The sequence below is a fragment of the Pleurodeles waltl genome, chromosome 8, assembly GCF_031143425.1.
Source record: "Pleurodeles waltl isolate 20211129_DDA chromosome 8, aPleWal1.hap1.20221129, whole genome shotgun sequence".
Classification (NCBI taxonomy): domain Eukaryota; kingdom Metazoa; phylum Chordata; class Amphibia; order Caudata; family Salamandridae; genus Pleurodeles; species Pleurodeles waltl.
In genome coordinates, this window is record NC_090447.1 from 1,357,652,645 (window position 1) to 1,357,671,614 (window position 18,970).

An 18,970-nucleotide genomic window follows, 5' to 3' on the forward strand; every position below is an offset into this window, starting at 1 on the left:
GTAGTCTGACTGCTGCAATGAAAAACATGCAATGTGACCTGTCAAAATAACCCTTTTTCACAGGTAAAGCCCTCCCTTTTAAATATTACTTAGGGCCCAAACGTGATGGATATCCCGTCTGCCGTATTCCATTCTTGACTATAGAACTTGTATTATGGCGGACGGGACATCCGTCATGTTTATGACGGAGTAACCCCTCTCCCAAAATCTAAATCAGACCCTAAATCTCCCCTATGTGGACCGTGTAGTCCACAAGCATGGTTTTTAAAAGTGAGAAAGGCTGAAAAGCCATCTCACCATGTTCACATAGTGACAAGGCCCAAAAAGTTATTGCAAAGCCTAACTGTCCTATGTAGAAAACCAGAGTGAAGTAATACGGGAATGGGACAGGCTTGAACAAATAATTAAACCATTATGTTAACAGTTAATTAAAAATTCATCTCAATTAGTAAAGTTTAATTATTTATATTTATTAAGGAAAGGTAACTCTTAAAAAGTCATCCTTTACCTGTCTCAGCTTTCAGGGCTAATTAGTTTAGACTTTGCCAAATCTCAGCCTGTCCTCTGCCCTGAATGAGATGTTACTGAGGTGTAAAATTCCTCACAGGAGCTATACAACAGGTTGAACTTAGTGGACAAGGATTACTCCTCTGAGCACAACAGAATATTCAGGGCGGGGATGTGTGCATCCTATTGACACCTCAGTGTTAAATGCTGCCTGGCACGTCTGTTTGAGCCTTATGTAACATTTTAGCACACTTGAAAGGGAGAAAAAAGGATGCAGGACATTCTTCTGTATCCCCTATATGGGTGCTGTAGAAACCTGCCTTTGTGTTACAAGACATCTGTCTCCTAGTTTACTGTTGGTACATGGCATGCTTCAAATTGGATTTTAGTGTTAGATGCAGGGGGACACTGTGATCACCACAGTACACTCCTCTACACACCCACAACCCCCAGAACCCACGTTTAGGGTAGTCAATGACTTTCAATATCTTGAAAATGCCATTATACATACTATTATGGGCCTAATTGCAGTGAGGCAGTCAAGAACTACTTGAAAAGTGGGTAGGATTGCCACCATTCTTAGGGAGTGCATATGAGCCTTCCCCACACATAACCTAGTGCCAGACATCAATGTGGCACTCCAAGGCACCACATAAGAACACTGATGAACAGGAGAGTTGTCTGTAACCTGAGAAGAGCCCTTATAGATTGGATCTGCTCCCCTTTGCACCCCAGGCATAAAAGTGGACTCGAAGGGTCAGTTAGTAGATCGCCCATGTGGCTGCAGGGACATAATAAGCTTCAATAGGCATTTTTTTCTAAAATGACCAGCAGACCATAGGCAACAAGGACTTTTGGACTGGACTTTCCTGTTGGTCTCTGCCTTATACCATGAGAGTCTCTAAGTGCTCTCCCCTGAAGTCCTGTTGGCCTTGGAAGCTTACATCTGTTGATGTTTGAGCTCCAGAACAAACTTTAAAATCTCAGAAAAAGGTTTTTCTTAAAAGCCTCTGCGGTACCTGCTACAAAAAGTGATGTGATCGCCAGTTTCACAGTGTGGGATTTGAATTACAGCTTTGTCCCACACAGAAGTCTCCACATGTCCAAAAAAATAACAAAATCCCTTTCTGCTTTGGTACTTAGAAGATTTTTCTAACAAAAACTGAAAAGCTCTAGAAAATCAGCAGGATCAAACTGCTTTCAGTATCCAACCTGCAATTCTACAGCAGCAGCTACTGTTTCATCATGACCTATGAGGGGAGTATTATTAACTCAAAAAAGTGACAAAATGTTTTTTTGCATTAGGACTTAGAAATTCTTTCGAACCTGGCTTCTATCCTTTTCAGGGGGACCAATCTACTTGTTAAATGCAACCAGGGCTCTATTGCGGTCAGCCTCAAATCACACTTAGATCCCAGTCCATCACAACCACTGATTGGCGTTTTGTGCTTTTTGGCACTATTTCTACTTAAAATATTGAAAAATCATATCCTTGATTCCCCTTATTAGGTTTTGTCATTTTGGTGTAATGTCTGTTTATAAAATTTTCACTATTTTGTTAATTTGGATTGAGATTTATATTGCTTGGTGTTTTTACTTTATTACTATGTTTGTACTGCATAAATACTTTACACTTTTCCCTAAGTTAAGCCTGTCTCCTCTATGCCATAGCTACCAAGGAATTGAGCTTAGTTAATTTAGTGGCTTTCAGAGTTATCCCTGACAAGAACTGTGATTATTCCTTGAGGAGGGCAGTCACCCACTCCAAATAATAATCTGATTTCTTAGAAAGAAGAGCTGAGAGAAAGAAGAAAACAGAAAAGTAGAATGTGAGAAATGAGAGAAGGAAAAGAAAGAAAGAAGGAACGATGGAGAGGTAAGAAGAAGAAAGGAAAGGGGACTTGGCAGAAGGAACAAAGGGAGGAGAGAAGGGAGAAAGGAAGGAAAGATGTTGGAGAGGAGTGAAAGAACAGACCAGGAAGAAGGAAAAACAGCAATAAAGAATGAAAGAAAATAAAGAAAGCAAGAAGAGAACACATTAAAGAAAGAATGGCAGCAAGAAAGAGAGAAAGAAAGAATACAACAAGAAGGAAAGAACAAAACTAATAAAGAAAGCGGAGAGAGCAAAGAGAGAACGAGAAAGATGGAAAGAAAGGAAACACAAAATCTTATAAAAGAAAGAAAGCAAGAAGATCAGTAAGAAAGAAATGAGCAGATACAAAAACAACAAAAGAAAGGAGAAAGAAAGAACAGAAAGAAAGAAAGAAAAGAGAGGAAAAAAGTAGAATGAAAGTTTTGCAACCAGTGTGCTCTCATCCTAGACATTATTTTTAGTCAGGCGTCTTATCAGGCAGTAGTACAGCACGGTTCTTCTAAGAATAGGGTGAGCTGTGTTACTCCCAAACTCAACTGGCAGGCAGTGAGCTACTGCAAGATAGGAAAAAGCTACGGGCAGCTCATGAATGATCTGTTGAAAACTCCTGATATAGACAAAGTTGGCATCAGTGAAGCCCAAACATGAACTAGTGCATCTCACAACATACATTCCATAATACACTCAGTGACAAAATATATAGTGCCTATTTACAAAAGTAATATACACTTATGAGAAATTTCCATCCATATGAAAGTCTGTTAATGCACTTTGTAGTAACTACTTTGGACTATTCACAGAATTAGAGTGTAAAGTGATTAACAAAACTAGACTTAGACTTCCTTACCCTTTGAAAAGCAAGAGGGGCCACATTTACAAGAGTAAAGTTACTACTGCCAAAAAGGAGAAGTTGTAAGTCCAGCACCACACATAGCCAACTACTGATACTGCAAGACCCCCCAAAGAAAATATGAGTAGTGACTCAAAATAGAACCCCATAGAAAATAAATTAAATTATTTATAATACTGAAACATACCAATAAATATAATTTATTGTTTGAAAAATGGTGTAAGAAAATAACATTTTATATTATTTTAACATATTGCATTGACTTTTTTTTTATTTTTGACTGCAGAGTGTCCGTATAGTAAAGTATAGGGAAAAGTCAAACATTTATTACATTTCGAATAAATAAATTTAGAACTAAAACAAATAAAAACTGTAAATATATTAAATTACATTAAATTCTTTTACCAAGTTGAAATTAAAACTAAAATTCCCATTCAAGTGAAAATATATTATAAGTGATGTGTAGAAATAATTAAAACTAATTCTTTATAGTTGAATAAAAACATTACATTCATTTTTAACTTAATAAAAATGTTATTACAATATGTATCACTTAGTTAACATTAAATTATATTTAATGATATTTTTTACTATTTTAATTAATTTAATTTATCTTAACATTATTTTCTATAGGTTCTATGGTGCCGAACCAGTGGGTGGTCATGTGTGGTGCTGGACGTACTCCAGATCTGAGCCAGAGTACATGTACTACTGTTTTGGGTCCTTTTGGCAGTAGTAACTCTAAAAGTGCAGTTTGTTAATAGGAGTGGGCTTACTCTTTTGTGAGTGGGTGTATGTCTCTTCAAATGCCCCTTTTTAAGCTCCTCCTTCCTCCCCCCCAAACTCCTCCCCTTCAGTCATAAATATTCCCCATTTTCCCGCCACTGCCCTTATGCAGACGACATTGAACTCATGCTCCCCCTGACGGACAAGATACTCAAAGCCAGAACCAAATTCACCAACTACATGATCTTGGTGGCGGGATGGATGAGAACCAACTGATTGAAACAGAACTCTGACAAGACTGAAGTACTGGTCTTTGGAAACAAAAACTCCCCATGGGACTCTGCCTGGTGGCTGACAGAACTGGGACCCATGCCTACACCCACCAATCACACAAGAAATCTGGTTCACATCCTAAGAAGGCTACGAAAAATCTTCAAGTGGCTTCCACAGTAAACCAGTCAAACTGTCAAACAAGCACTCATCACAAGCCGACTCGACTATGGCAACACACTATGGCCTTCATTATGACATTGGCGGTAAATCCCACTTACTGCCAACTTACCGCCGTTATGGCGGATATCCTGTCACCATATTATGACACACACACACCAATCCATCACTATTCATCCACAGACACAATTCTGCCACACCAAAGGTCAGTGATAAAGTGGCGGTATCAAAACCCACACCGTTATACCAACAGAACGACGTCCACATTCTGACCCACGAATCACCACAGCAGACATTCAATGGTGGTAAACCATTGGTGGTACATACCGCCATGCTCAAAATACACACACACATACAAAACAACCTTACATTGGTCAATTTAAATAACACACACCTGACACCCATTCACACACCACACCCACATACCCACACCACTACAAAACACACACTCACATTACACACAACCCTTTACGACTACAAACCATTGGCACAAGACAGACACCAAGACCACAGACAAAACCAGAGCCACACACTACTTACACCTATAGACCACCCATGCACCCACATCACACACCCCAACATATCACCCTACACAACCTCAACTACACACCTCACACAACACCCATGGCACCACAAAGACACCCCGCTTCACAAAGGAGGAGCTAAGGGTCATGGTGGAGGAAATCATCAGGGTAGAGCCACAGCTATTTGAAGCACAGCGGCAGATATCGATAGCTAGGAAGATGGAGCTATGGCGGAGAATCGTGGACAGGGTCAACGCCGTGGGACAGCACCAAAGAACTAGGGATGACATCAGGAAGAGGTGGAACGACCTACGGGAGAAGGTATGTTCCATTGCAGCAAGACACTAGCTTGCTGTACAGAGGACTGGCGGTGGACCCCCACCTCCTCCCCCACAACTAACAGCATGGGAGGAGCAAGTCTTTGCAATCATGCATCCTGAGGGCCTGGCCGGAGTAGGATGAGGACTGGACTCTGGTAAGTCAACTCTCTACTACTACTACCCCCCTACCTGCATGCCATCACATACCCACACCCTCACTCTCACTCCCATCACTCCACCACTTCCCACACACTACACCATGACATCTCACTCATTCCAGTGCCAAGCCCTTCATGCTCTACCAATGCATGGACACCCCTCACAGCCCTGCATGGGCACCTATTACTAAAACATGCACACTAGAGAGAATCAGCTATCCCACCATATACTGAGTTACACAAGTGAAAGCTGCCAGGGCAAATACAACCAAAGATGGCAAGCCACGGATCAACAATGTGTCAGACACAGAAACAAAAACACAGCATTTACATTCCCACAGGTACCCCAGCCAATTTCAGCGGAGAGGAGGTGCCAGCAGTATCCAGTCCCCCAACAGAAGATGCCCACAGTGATGACAGTAACTCTAGTCTTCAGGATCTGGATGACCAATCTGGCCCTTCAGGGACCTCTGAACAGTCGGTTACCCAGGCCCAGTCACACACCACCACAGAGTCTTCCCCATCAAGAAACACCCCCCAGGACCCACCCAGCTCACCCACACCTCTGTCCCCAGGACACATCAATCAGCAGTGTGTCCACCTCTGCAGGTACCCCAGGCCACACCTCGCCCCAAGACAATCAGGGACCTGGAGTCAGTGGCAGTGGGCACACATTGAGGGGACAGAGGCACAGGCCAACAGGGAAACTGGGAGGACTGCTGTGCGCCAAGGGGAGGACAGGATCAGGGAACCAACTCTCCAGGAGCACTTGCAGAGATCCTGGGAGCAGATCAACATTCCCAGGACACAATGGGCCAGATCCTGGAAAATGTGCGGCTGCAGGAGGGACAGTACTAGGGGATCGGGGAGAACTTGTAGGCCATCAATAACACCCTGATCTCTATAGCAGGGATGCTGGCAGACATGGCCAATATTATGAGGGAGGCAGTATCACAACAGTGGGCTCCTGCCACTAGCCAGATATCTGAATAGCCTTCCACCTCTGCTGCCACTAGTTGCCAGGAGGCCCCACCACAGGACCAACAGGAAACCAGCACCCCTTCCTCTGCAGAAGGTGAACCACCCCGCAAACGTTCCCTGCGATCCAGACAGAAGCCAGAGACACTTGCCAAGTCACCTGCCGTGAAATGAGACTCTCCTGATTGTCACCCTTGTGTCCCACCCTGTCAACCTGTCCACCTTGAACTGCCATTGCTCCCCTTCCTATATCCACATGGACAATGCACCTGTGCTACAAACAGACTGGAACTATACCCAGGGCTTTCCTCCATCATCACCCCATCCCATTGCACTTGCCCCACTATATTTTAGCACTTCAATAAACACTCTTGGAAAAAAAAGAAGTATGGAGTATGTCAAATTTTTAAAGTATGTATTAATTTCAACAGGTACAGACATTGCAATTCAACTGTACAGAAAATGGACATAGATTAATGACCTGTAGCTGGCTGCAGTGATCACACCAAGGGCACATGTGAGGTCACCAACATCTGTAAAATGAATTGCCAAAGGGTACAGTAAATGGGCATAGAAGTGGGAAATAACAGCATGCCAGTGCCACAGAAATTCCCAAAACTTTCAATGAAATGTGAAGTAAAACTGTTTTACCTGTGTGTCATTGCAAGTATTGTCTGATGACAGATGTTCTGTTGTCCTCATCCTCTGCCTCCTCATCCTCACTGTCCACAGGGTCCACTGCTGCCACAAAGGCATCTCCAGCCTCCTCCTCCTGCAGAAAAGGCACATGGCGTCTCAGGGCAAGGTTGTGCAACATGCAGCATGCCACTGTTATCTGGCAGACCTTCTTGGTTGAGTAGCACAGGGATCCACCTGTTAGATGGAGGCACCGGAACATGGCCTTCAGGAGGCCAAAGGTCCTTTCTAATATCCTTCTGGTTCGCCCATGGGCCTCATTATAAAGTTCTTCTGCCCTTGTCCTGGCATTCCTCACAGGGGTTCCAGCCATGATAGGTTGGGGTAACCAGAGTCAACTGCAATATTGAGGGACAACATTTAGCCACAAACTATCCCATATGGCCCACACCATACCCATACACCAACATATACTGGGTGGGAACCAGGGCTCACCTATTATCCACACCCTGTGCCTTTGTAGTTAGGCCATCACATTTGGGATGCTGTTATTCCTCAGGACAAATGCATCATGCACCGACCCAGGATACTTAACATTGAAATGGGAGCTATACTGGTCCGCCAAGCACACCATCTGCACATTCATAGAGTGGAAACTCTTTCGATTTCTGAACACCTGTTCATTTTGATGAGGGGGGGACAAATGCAATATGTGTTCCATCAAGCGCCCCAGTTATGTTGGGATATGTCCCATTGCATAGAACTCGGCCTTCACTGTGGCCAAATCTTCAACCTGGGGAAATACAATGTAGCTGCACATGTGTTTTATCAGGGCAGACAACACTCTGGTCAGCACTATCGAGAACATTGGCTGTGACATTCCTGCTGCCAAACTCACTGTCACTTGGAAAGAACCAGTTGCCAGGAAATGTAGCACTGATATAACTTGCACAAGATGGGGGATACCAGTGGGTTGACAGCAGATATCAGGTAAGGCTCCAATTGGGCACACAGATCTGTGATTGTGGCCCTGTCAAGTCTATAAGTGAGGATGATGTGCCTTTCCTCCATTGTTGCCAAGTCCACCAGGGGTCTGTACACAGGGGTATTTTTCCATCTCCCATTCATCCGCAGCAGTAGCAATCTATGAGGCAAACGAATGATGAGCCGTCACAAACTGAACAATGGGGCCACAATAGAACTTTGCATGCTGTGAACTTGTAATGGGTAAGTGTGAATATTCCAGTATGTTCAAATTTCACCAGTGACACAGCAAATGTCCAGGGCCTGACCCCCCTGAAATGGCGTCCGCCTGTCCTGTGTGGAGGGACAGGTTGAAGTGAGGTAATTCAGCTGACGTTGTGCGCCGTTGCGGGAGGCAGTCGGAAACCGCAGTGCAACTCCTCATTGGATAACATTGGGTCATTTGGCTTACAGTGGCCAATGGTGATCTATGCCGGCAGTGACGGTATGCACCAACGCGGACGTGACTGCCATTTTCTATCTCATCTCTCACTTGCTACCTGATCTTCAATAGGAGAGGACCTACACTGCATGGTCTGCTGTGACCTGTGTCTGGAACCTACCCTGGCCCATGTGACCAGGGAAAGGGCCCCAGCCTTCACTTTGGAGGAGTTGGAGTGACTGGTGGAGGGGGTCCTACCCCCAGGTCTGACTGCTGTATGGGCCTCCAGACCAACAGGTGAGTACACTGTGGTCACGATGCTTGTGGCATGAATACATGGAGTTGTGTGTGAAGGCCTTGTGTAAGGGGGGTGGGTGGATGTCCTCTCTGCGGCCTATTGGTTGTGTGCTGGGCCATGTGTGTGGAAATGGTGATGTGAAGGGGTATGGTGGGCCATAAGTGTAACAGGCAGGGCTGTTTGACTAATACTATTTTCCTGTGTGTATTTCCCCTGCAGATCAGCGCCCATCAAAAGAAGGGTATATGGCGTGCCATCGCCAAGGGCGTGTGGACCCTGGGGGTCTATGGCAGGCGGAGCACCCACTGTGGCAAATAGTGGGAGGACCTGAGACGCTGGGAACGGAAGACGGCCGAGGCCCAGCTGGGGATGGCCTCCCAACGAGGAAGGGGTGCCCGTCGAACCCTGACCCCCCTGATGGCCCGCATACTGGTGGTGGCCTATCCTGAGCTGGATGGGCGCTTGAGGGCATCACAGCATCCACAAGGGGGTGTGTGCAGTGCCCATCATTACAACTTATGCATGGTTGGGTGTTATCCGGATAGAGGATGTGTGTCAGTGGGTGCCCCTAGGCCGGGCCTGGCATTGCAGCTTGGTACCCTGGTGGCTAGGGGTCTGAAGGGATAATCCTGCTACCTAGCTCATAGCCATCCACTACTGGTCAGGGCTGCGTGGGTCCCAGGTGTGCTGCATTTGCCGGTGTGTGCCCCTCCCCATGCCTTGGTGGCTAGCAATATCACTGGTAGTAGAATGCATAGTGCGTAGGCCTGTTCCCTGTGTGTGAGGGTGCTGTGTACGCCAACGGTGGTGTTGGTGCAGCCATTGACCAAGTGTATCCTTTGTCTCTCCCTCCCCCTTATTGTTTTGTCACCCTGTCCTTATGTGCATTAGCATCATCTGGTGGAGGAGCAGTGGCAATGGCGACGGAGGGATCTGCATCCCACAGGACCCAGGAGGCAGAGTCCACTGACGCTGAGGGCACCAGTGGGATGGAGGGCGAGGGGATCACCACGGCAGAGACAGGAGGGGACAGTTCAGACACAGATACCACCTCCGATGGATGCTCCCTGGTGGTGGCGGACACCTCTGTGACCACCCCAGCTACACGTACAACCGCCACCCGCAGTACCAGCACTGCCCTCCCAGCAGCCCCTCATCGAGTTGCCTGTGCCCGCTCACCCAGGAGGGTGGGCGTCTCCTTCACCCCAGGCACCTCATGCCCTGCGGCCCTGAGTGAGGAGGCTATTGACCTCCTGAGATCCATCTCTGTAGGGCAGTTAACCACTGTGAATGCCATCCAAGGGCTGGCAGCCCTTATGCAACATACTAATGCATTCCTGGAGGACATTCACATTGGCTTGGTGGGCCAACAGAGATCGATTCAGGCTCTGGGCTCTTCTCTGATGGCAGCCATTGTCCCTGTTTCCACCCTCCCCCTTCCAACTTCCTCTTCCCAATCCCATTCTCCCCAACCCCAACCTATCCCAAGCACACAGGCAGACGAGAATGCACACAAGACAACACACAAGAGTGGTACAGGCAAACACAAGCACCACACTTCATCCCACAGGCACTCACACAAACCCCATCCAGAAGCAGACATACCAACATACACTATTTCCACTGTCTCCCCCTCCTCCTCCTCCACCACCTCCCTCCCAGTTCTATCTATATTCACACCTGCATACACTACATCATAATCCACTACCAGCATCACGACCACACCAAGCAGAACACACACCTCACTTGCAGACACCTCCACAACAGCCATGCACATGCCCCCTGTGTCCTCTCCCACTGTGTCTGTCCCCCCCAAAGTACCTCACCTCACAACAGCATCCAGCCCATGCACCTGCACCCAAAATCAGCAGATGGACACCTCCAACAACCACTCCCTCTCCCTCCACTCCCATTCCTTCTCCCTCCCCAGTGTCCCTAAAAAACTGTTCCTATCCACCATTGACCTCTTCCCTACAACTCCCCCCGTCCTGCACATCTGGCCAGGGTGGGAAGAACCCAGCCAAGCACCTCAGCCTCCCAGTCCATGGGCCCAGTTGTCACTACACCCACTCGTGTTGGAAAAGGATCCAGGGAACATGTCCTGAGGGTGAAGGAGCCTGCACCAGGCAGCCTCAAGGGAAAGGAGCCTGCCCCAGCTGCTGGAAAGAGAAAGGAGCCTGCCCAAGCTGCTGCCAGGAAGACAAAGGAGCCTGCCCCAGCTGCTGCCAGGAAGACAAAGGAGCCTGCCCCAACTGCCAGGAAAACTAAGGAGCCTTCCTAAGCTGCCCGGAAGACCAAGGAGCCAGCACCAGGAGGCAGAAAGAGCAAGGGGCCTGGGACAGGAACTGTGACGGAGCCCCCACCACCAACCATGGTTGTGCAGCCGTCTGAGGTTGCAGGGGATGGGCTGGAGCCTCCCCCCACCAGCAGCAGCACCACCACCTCCAGTGAGCAGCCCTCTGAGGTTGCAGGGGATGGGCAGGAGCCCCCCCCCCACCAAGAGCACCACCACCACTGAGCAGCCATCACCGCCGGCGGACAGTATGTAATCCTGCCTCCATGGGCTGCTGTGCTGCCTGACCCCTGCATAACCAGTGGGTATGACTCCCACCTGAGAGACTGTGACCTTGCACTCCCCAGGATCAAGAGCACAGGGCCCAATGCCCCCTCCAGAACCGTGGGTAAGACACCCACGTAACCCTGACTCCCCAGGAACTAGAGCACAGGACACGATGCCCCCTCCAGAACCAGTAGGCAAGTCACCCACTCAAAATACTGTGGCCTTGCACTCCCCAGGACCAAGCACAGGGCATGTTTCCCCCTCCAGAACCACTGGTCTTGTTACATCTTCCGGCTGAGGTGCCCCCCTGTCCCTGAGGTGCCTGTCTATTTCCCAAATGATGCCCCTGCAGTGCTCTCTCTCCATGTTGATGCAGGTGCCATAACGTGTTGCTCTCATTACATTCCCTTTTTCAAAATCGCTTTGTCCTTGCATTATTCATCCGAGGTACGGGGTCAAAATGTTTTAGTAATGCAGCTGATTGTGTGTATGGTGTTGGGGTGTGCGTGGTGTGTGTGTGTGTCACTGTTGTTTTCCTCCCTCCCTCCCTTGTGTGCTAGGTGGCTATACTCATCGTCGTCGTCTTCGGCGGCGTTGGTGTTCGTGGTGGAGCAGCACATAGAAAATCATGGGGCAGACATGCAGTTCGGGCTCCATGGTTGTTCCCTGTGTCTCCAATGGTGAGTCCTTTCCCTTCTGAGATCATTTTCCGCCAGGCTTTTGATGTTGTTGGTACCGCCCCGGAAAAGGTGGCGGATGGTCTTGTCATAATATGGTGGGTGGAACATTGACTTCCGCTTGGCTGTAGGCGGCTCCCGCAGTGGTGGCTGTTATTTCCGCCCTGGCGGTCGGTGTGGTACATTGGCTGTATATCTGAGATCTTTCCGCCATGGTCATAATTTGGCGGTAATTACCACCGGCCTGTTGGCTGTATTACCGCCACTTCAACACCAACTGCCAGGGTTGTAATGAGGGCCTATATGTCGTAATTTTTAAGCATATCCTGAACAGATTTCAGACCACCCAGAACGCTGCCACAAGACTCATATTCAACCTTCCTTGCCACACCCACATATCACCTCATCTCAGGATACCTCACTGCCTACCCATTCAAAATGCAGCCAATTCAAACTCCTCACACATACTTTCAAAGCCCTACACAACATGGGACCTGCATTTCTCAACAGCTGCATACCATTTCATAACCCATCAAGACACATATGCATAGACTCACTCTCAGTCCTGCAACACACTCCCACATTTACAAAAGCAGAACAGGAGGTCGCTCATTCTCATACATCACACCCCATGGAACAATCTCCCATAGCACATCAGAGCCTCCTCCTTGCTACTTGAGTTTCACAAGATGCTGAAGACATGGCTCTTCGATAAACCTTCGGGGACTACATGTCTAATCACATGCTCAAGCCGCTGGATACCCTCCTGGGTGATTAGTTTACTCTACAAATTGACATAACATAACATACATAACATAATCCCCAGTTCCTCCCACATTTAATACTGAAATGTATTCCTACATGGGAAGGGGTTTCAACACAGAAAAATATGGGCTATTTTCATTCTCTGCCTTCATTATGTTTTGTGGGACGGTGTTGCATATGACCAGTGATTGGTCATGTGTTGTACTGGACTGACTCCAGATCTGAGCTAGAGTACAGCTACTACTGTTTAGGGTCCTTTTTGGCATCAGTAACTATAAAAGTGCAGTTTGTGAATAGGACTGGGCCTACAGTTTTGGGAGTTTCTCCTTGCCCCTACATGTATCCCTCCCCACAACAACTCCTTACTTCTCCCAAACTCTTCTCCTTTAGTCATAAATTTCAATTTTCCAGTCACCTCCCCAGTTCCTCCCACATTTATTACTAAAATGTATCCTACCTGTGCTGAGACTCTGAAGTAGGGCCACAGATCTCTGCACAGAAAAAGATAGGACAGCTGGAGGCAGAGACCTCTCCATATAATTTTTAACTAGCATTTTGTAGTTTGCTTCTAGTACCATTGTAGTACTACAAAATGTACTACAAAGTGCACTTTTTGAATAGGTCTCATATAATTCACTGATCACAAATGCACTATAGAAAAGACACACAAAGTATGTAGAATAAAAACATACAAGGGTGGGCCACAATGCTGATCCACACATCTCAGCACACACATGTTGCTCTCATCCCTGGTTACCACCTGGTTGCAACTTGATGACTTCAAGTTTAATTCCAACAAATATAGGTGCTTTGGATTAACCATACTCTACCAGCCTGACCTTTCCCATCTAATTTGTGGCCTTCATCTATGTCATATCCCCAAAACCCAGCAAATTCACTGAAAAATCTAGCCTTCTATCTCAAGCCAGATTTTTGTCTTGAGAAACAAGCTAACCATCTGTCCTTTACCTGTTTTCTCCTGCTGAGGGTGTTCAGAAAAATTGTAGCACTTCTTCCTTTGCGAGCCCTTCAGATGGTGGTACGGACTACCATTTTGAGTCACCTGGATTATTGCCATTCACTCCATCTCTGTGCCTCCCTGGGACTGCTATAAAAGCTTCAAATTATTCAAAATGATGCAGCAAGATTGGCTCTTCCTTTACCGTGCTGGATAGGCTGCACTGACTTCCAAAAAGATTGCCTTTAAATGCCTCAGTCACATCCATGGAGCTGTCATCACATTGGTACCCTTTATTTGAGGAAAAAGTTATTCACCTATGCTCCTGGCCATCTACTTCATTTGATGGAAGTAAGTATTCTTACCATACCTAGATTTAATTAGGTTTGAGGCAGGGTTTTCTCGGTGATGCCGTGAAGTTCGTCGTTAGGCACATACTCATACTTATTTTGCCTATTTTAGTTTAGATCTGAGGCCTGTGACCCTTCACCAAGTCACTTGGCAATTTATTCATTCTATTACTTTAGCGAGGTATCATTTTATTGGTGATGTTTCATTATTCTTATCTATTGTCCCTCGCTGCAGAACTTTGTTATTCATTGCTTTGCATGACGTTTCAATCTGTGCTTGCATCAAGGCTACATATGATAGGTTCCCGGGTATTTCTGGTTCAGAGAGTACAGTGTCTTCCTTACACAGAAAGGTATGTGTTGTCATGTCAGGGCAGTTCCTAGAATACCACAATGTTTATTATAAAACATCAGCCTGCCTGGGTATCCTTAGAGGGGACATTCCAGTCAGATCGCCATCTTATGCCTTGCAGAAACTTGGCACTTCCTCTTCTTTTTGCGGAGGAGGATTTCCAGCTGACTAACCAACCTCTCCTTTACCTTCAACACAGGTGTTGCGAAGGGTCTCATATTATAATGAGACTACTGGGTTTCGAGCAGCAGAATCGCCCACGGTATGGGAGAGTGAGTCTAACCCACTGCGGGTGATACCAGTCGCCCTAATCTGGGTTTTGCTTCGGCTAACTAGCAGTGCCTCCTTTCTACCCAAGGGCAGGGATAATTGGGCAGCCAAGCGCATGACATAAATGGTTTCTCAGGGAAGCCGCAGTCACTCAGGTCACATCCGTTTCGCTCAGTTACATTAGTCTCATATACATAATGACAAACAGAGGCAGTATATGTTTTGACAAAATTTGAATGAAGCAACTGCATCTTATTTAGCAAAGCGTGAGCTGCAATAACCAGGATGACACAACATAACAGGATTAGAATTTTGACAAAGACTAATTCCTACCTAGATTATAATAGAGCACAGTGTATTGAGCTCTAACTCTGCCCTTCAGGTTCCCCTGGGAAGACGTCACCCCCCATACCAGAGGAAAGGCCTGAATTCTGTGTTAGCATCTGTAGCGAAGCATTCAGCAATCAGCATACAGTCATGGTTCTCTGGCTGGAATCTCCCTCTAACGTGTAAAGGACAGGGAAGTGTTTTTATAATAAAACAGCTGATGTTGTGAGAAAATGTCCCTATGTAAGGATGTGTGTTTTCTATGAATGTCAGAGACTAAACTTGTACCACGTTCAACGGCAACCTATCTTTCGATAGCCTTGGAAGAAGCGCAGAGCGAGCAAGAATGTCTTGTTTGAGAACAGAGTGCCTTCCTAGGCAAAAATAGTCAGATAGAAGAAAATAAAACAAGACCGTAAAAGTCACTACTGTAAAAATAATAAAGCAGAGCTGAATAAAACATATCTAGGTGAAAGTGCACAGCGGCAGGCCTAGTATGCTAAAATAATGTGCATGAAGCCTTTAGCTAAAATGGCCACACAACCCTGGTATGGTGCTTGTGCTACACTGCTGGGACTAGATGGGCAGATTAGGGCTATCATTGCTACTTGCTCTCATGTAGGAATCTTAGTAGTGTGTGTAGGAATATTGGTAATGCCATTGTGAGGAATATGGTGTGACTGTTTATATGTTTCACTTTCTTGGTCACCGTTGTAATAGTTTCTGCTTTTGTCATCCTTATAATTGCACTTCATACCTTTTTATGTAGAATGCATTTTCTTCAATAAATCCTGTTGAACCAAGTTTTGCTTCTGCTTGTCATTGTATGTATGAGACTTGTGTAACTGAGAGAACAGTGCACAATCTGTGTCCACCACAACTTCCCTGAGGAGTCTAAGAGTGTCATGCGATTGCGTGCCACAAATCACTTTTACCTATGGTATCTGTGAGGTGCTGCTGGCTGGCCAGAAGGGTTAGGCCGACAGCTGCCACACGGTTTGGGATCTGACTCAGTCCCCCGTACTCGGTATTGCTGACGCACAAAACTCAGCAGTCTCATTGTTTTGGCAAGAGTTTCACAACAGTGGCAGCTGCCAAACTTTAGAATAATCTCCAACAACTTTACTCAAAACACTTGAGCATCTGTATTTTAGGAAGTCCTTGAAGTCCTGGTTGTAATGACCTTCCTTATATTTTCGTTTCATCAACCCTTAACATTTCCATCAGACTTTGGCCCTCATTACAACCCTGGTGGTAAATGCCACTGACCGCCGTGCTGACGGCCGCCAACATACCATGGCCGCAGAGGAAATCCGCTACAGGTATTATGACCCACATCTAGAAATCCACCACTATACAGACACCCACACAAGTCCGCCACACCAAAGGTCAGTGATAAACTGGCGATAGCAAAACCCATACCGTTACGCCAATAGGAATACGCCCATACTATCATGACCCATGAATCAACGCGGCGGTCTTTCAACCGTGGTATACCATTGGTGGTACACACTGCTGCGCTCAAAATACACACACATTTACAAAACCACACCACATTGGACAATTCGAAATACACACACCTGACACACATACACACACCACACCCACACCACTATAAAACACACACCCACATTACCAACAACCCCTTACAACAACATTTTTGGAAGAAACAGAGAGAGAGAGAGAATAGCAAAGGCAACACCAGCATCCTGAGGCTCACAACACCATCACTCATACACAATCTACGCACCTCAAAAAACACACCCCAACACATCACAGCACACATCACATCAACCATCACCTGACACATCTCCCACGCCACATCATGGCACCTCAAAAACACACCAGGTTTTCCGAGGAGGAGCTCAGGGTCATGGTCGAGGAAACATCTGTGTAGAGCCACAGCTATTCGGATCACAGGTGCAGCAGACATCCATTGCAAAGAAGATGGAGCTATGGTGGATAATCGGGGACAGGGTCAATGCCGTGGGACAGCATCCAAGAACACGGGATGACATCAGGAAGAAGTGGAACGACCTACGGGGGAAGGTGCATTCCGTGGTATCCAGGCACCAGGTTGCAGTACATAAGACTGGTGGTGAACCCCCACCTCCTCCCCCACAACTAACAACAATGGAGGAGCAAGTCTTGGGGATTATGCATCCTGAGGGCCTCACAGTAGTAGCAGGAGGACTCCTTTACTACTACATACCCCACCCTACCTGCATGCCATCACAAACTCCTACCCCTACCCTCACCCCATCACTCCACTACCTAACATATACCCCACTATCACAACCCACACATACCAATACCAAGGCCTGCATGTCACAGCAATGCATGGACACCCATCACAGACCTGCATGGACACCCATCACCAAAGCATGTCCAGTAGAGAGACTAAGCCAGGGCACACAATCACCACTCACACAAGGGCCAAGATGATAATGCAAGCACAGGAGTAGAGGGAAGCACACCCATTGCACAAGATGGCACACACAGATACAATAACTATGCATTTACACCCCAACAGGACCCCTACACAACATCACCGGACAGGAGGTGCCAGCCATATCCAGTCCCCCCACAGAAGAGGCCCACAGTGATGACAGCAGCTCTGCACACCTGGATCAAGATGACAAGCCTGGCCCATCAGGGACCTCTGGACAGTCGGTTCCCCTGCCACAGTCCCAAACCACCACTGAACCTCTCCCCTCAGGAAACACCACCACAGCACCCACCCAGCGGGCCCATGCCACTGTCTCCAGGACACGTCAATCAGCAGTGTGTCCACCACTACAGGGACCCCAGGCAAACCCACTAACCCAGGACAATCAGGGACCTGGGGTCAGTGGTAGTGGGCACACGGTTCAGGGGGACAGAGGCACAGGACAACAGGGAAACTGGGAGGACTGCTGTGCGACAAGGTGAGGCAGGCCCAGGGAACCCACTCTCCACGAGGCACTCTCCAACATCATGGGAGCATACCACCATTCCCAGGAGACCATGGGCACAGTATTGGCCAAGTTGCAGGAGACCCAGCGGCTGCAGGAGGAACAGTACATGGGGATCAGGGAGGATTTGAAGTCCATTAACACCACCCTGATCACCATAGCAGGGGTGCTGGCAGACATGGCCAACACGATGAGGGAGACAGTGGCAAACCACCGGACCCCTGACACCAGCCTGAACGATGAACAGCCTTCCACGTCCACCAGCGCTAGTGGATAGGAGGTCCCGCCACAGGACCAACGGGCCACCAGCACCCCACCATCTGCAGAAGGAGAACCACCCTGCAAACTGTTCATGCGATCCAAGCTCAAGACAGAGAACATTGCCAAGACCCCGCCAGGAAATAAAACTCTCCTGATTGTCACCCTTCTGTCCCACTATGACACCCTGACCATCTTGAACTGCGATTTCTCCACTTCCTATGCCCCCTTGGACAATGCACCTGTGATCCAAAGAGACTGGACCCTACCATGCATATTCCTCCACCATCAACCAAGCCCATTGCACACACCCCTCCACTTATTAGCACTTAAAAATCACCCTTGAATCATAAAACAATCTGGAGTAAGTCTGTACTTTCACAAATGTGTTATTACAACCTCTTTGACAAATAGCAATGTCAATGTTCATTTGCACATACCAAAGTATGACAGTTGTTGGGCAGCAGTGAACATAGCAGAAGGCAGAATGTGGTACCCAGATCTGTGAAAAGGAAAGCCAAAGTGGACTGTCAGGGTCCATACACAGAGGTAAAAAGGCAGACTTATACAATGTCCTACAGTAGTCTGATATGAGAGGAGCAGTGCCAGTCTCTTACCTGTGTCTCACTGGAAGTACTGCATGATGATTTTGTTTCGGTTGTCAATATCTTCTTCTTCTGCCTCCTCTTCTTCAATGTCCGCAGGCTCCACAGCTGCCACAAGGCCAACATCAGGCCCATCCTCCTGCAGAAAAGGCACCTGGCGTCGCAAAGC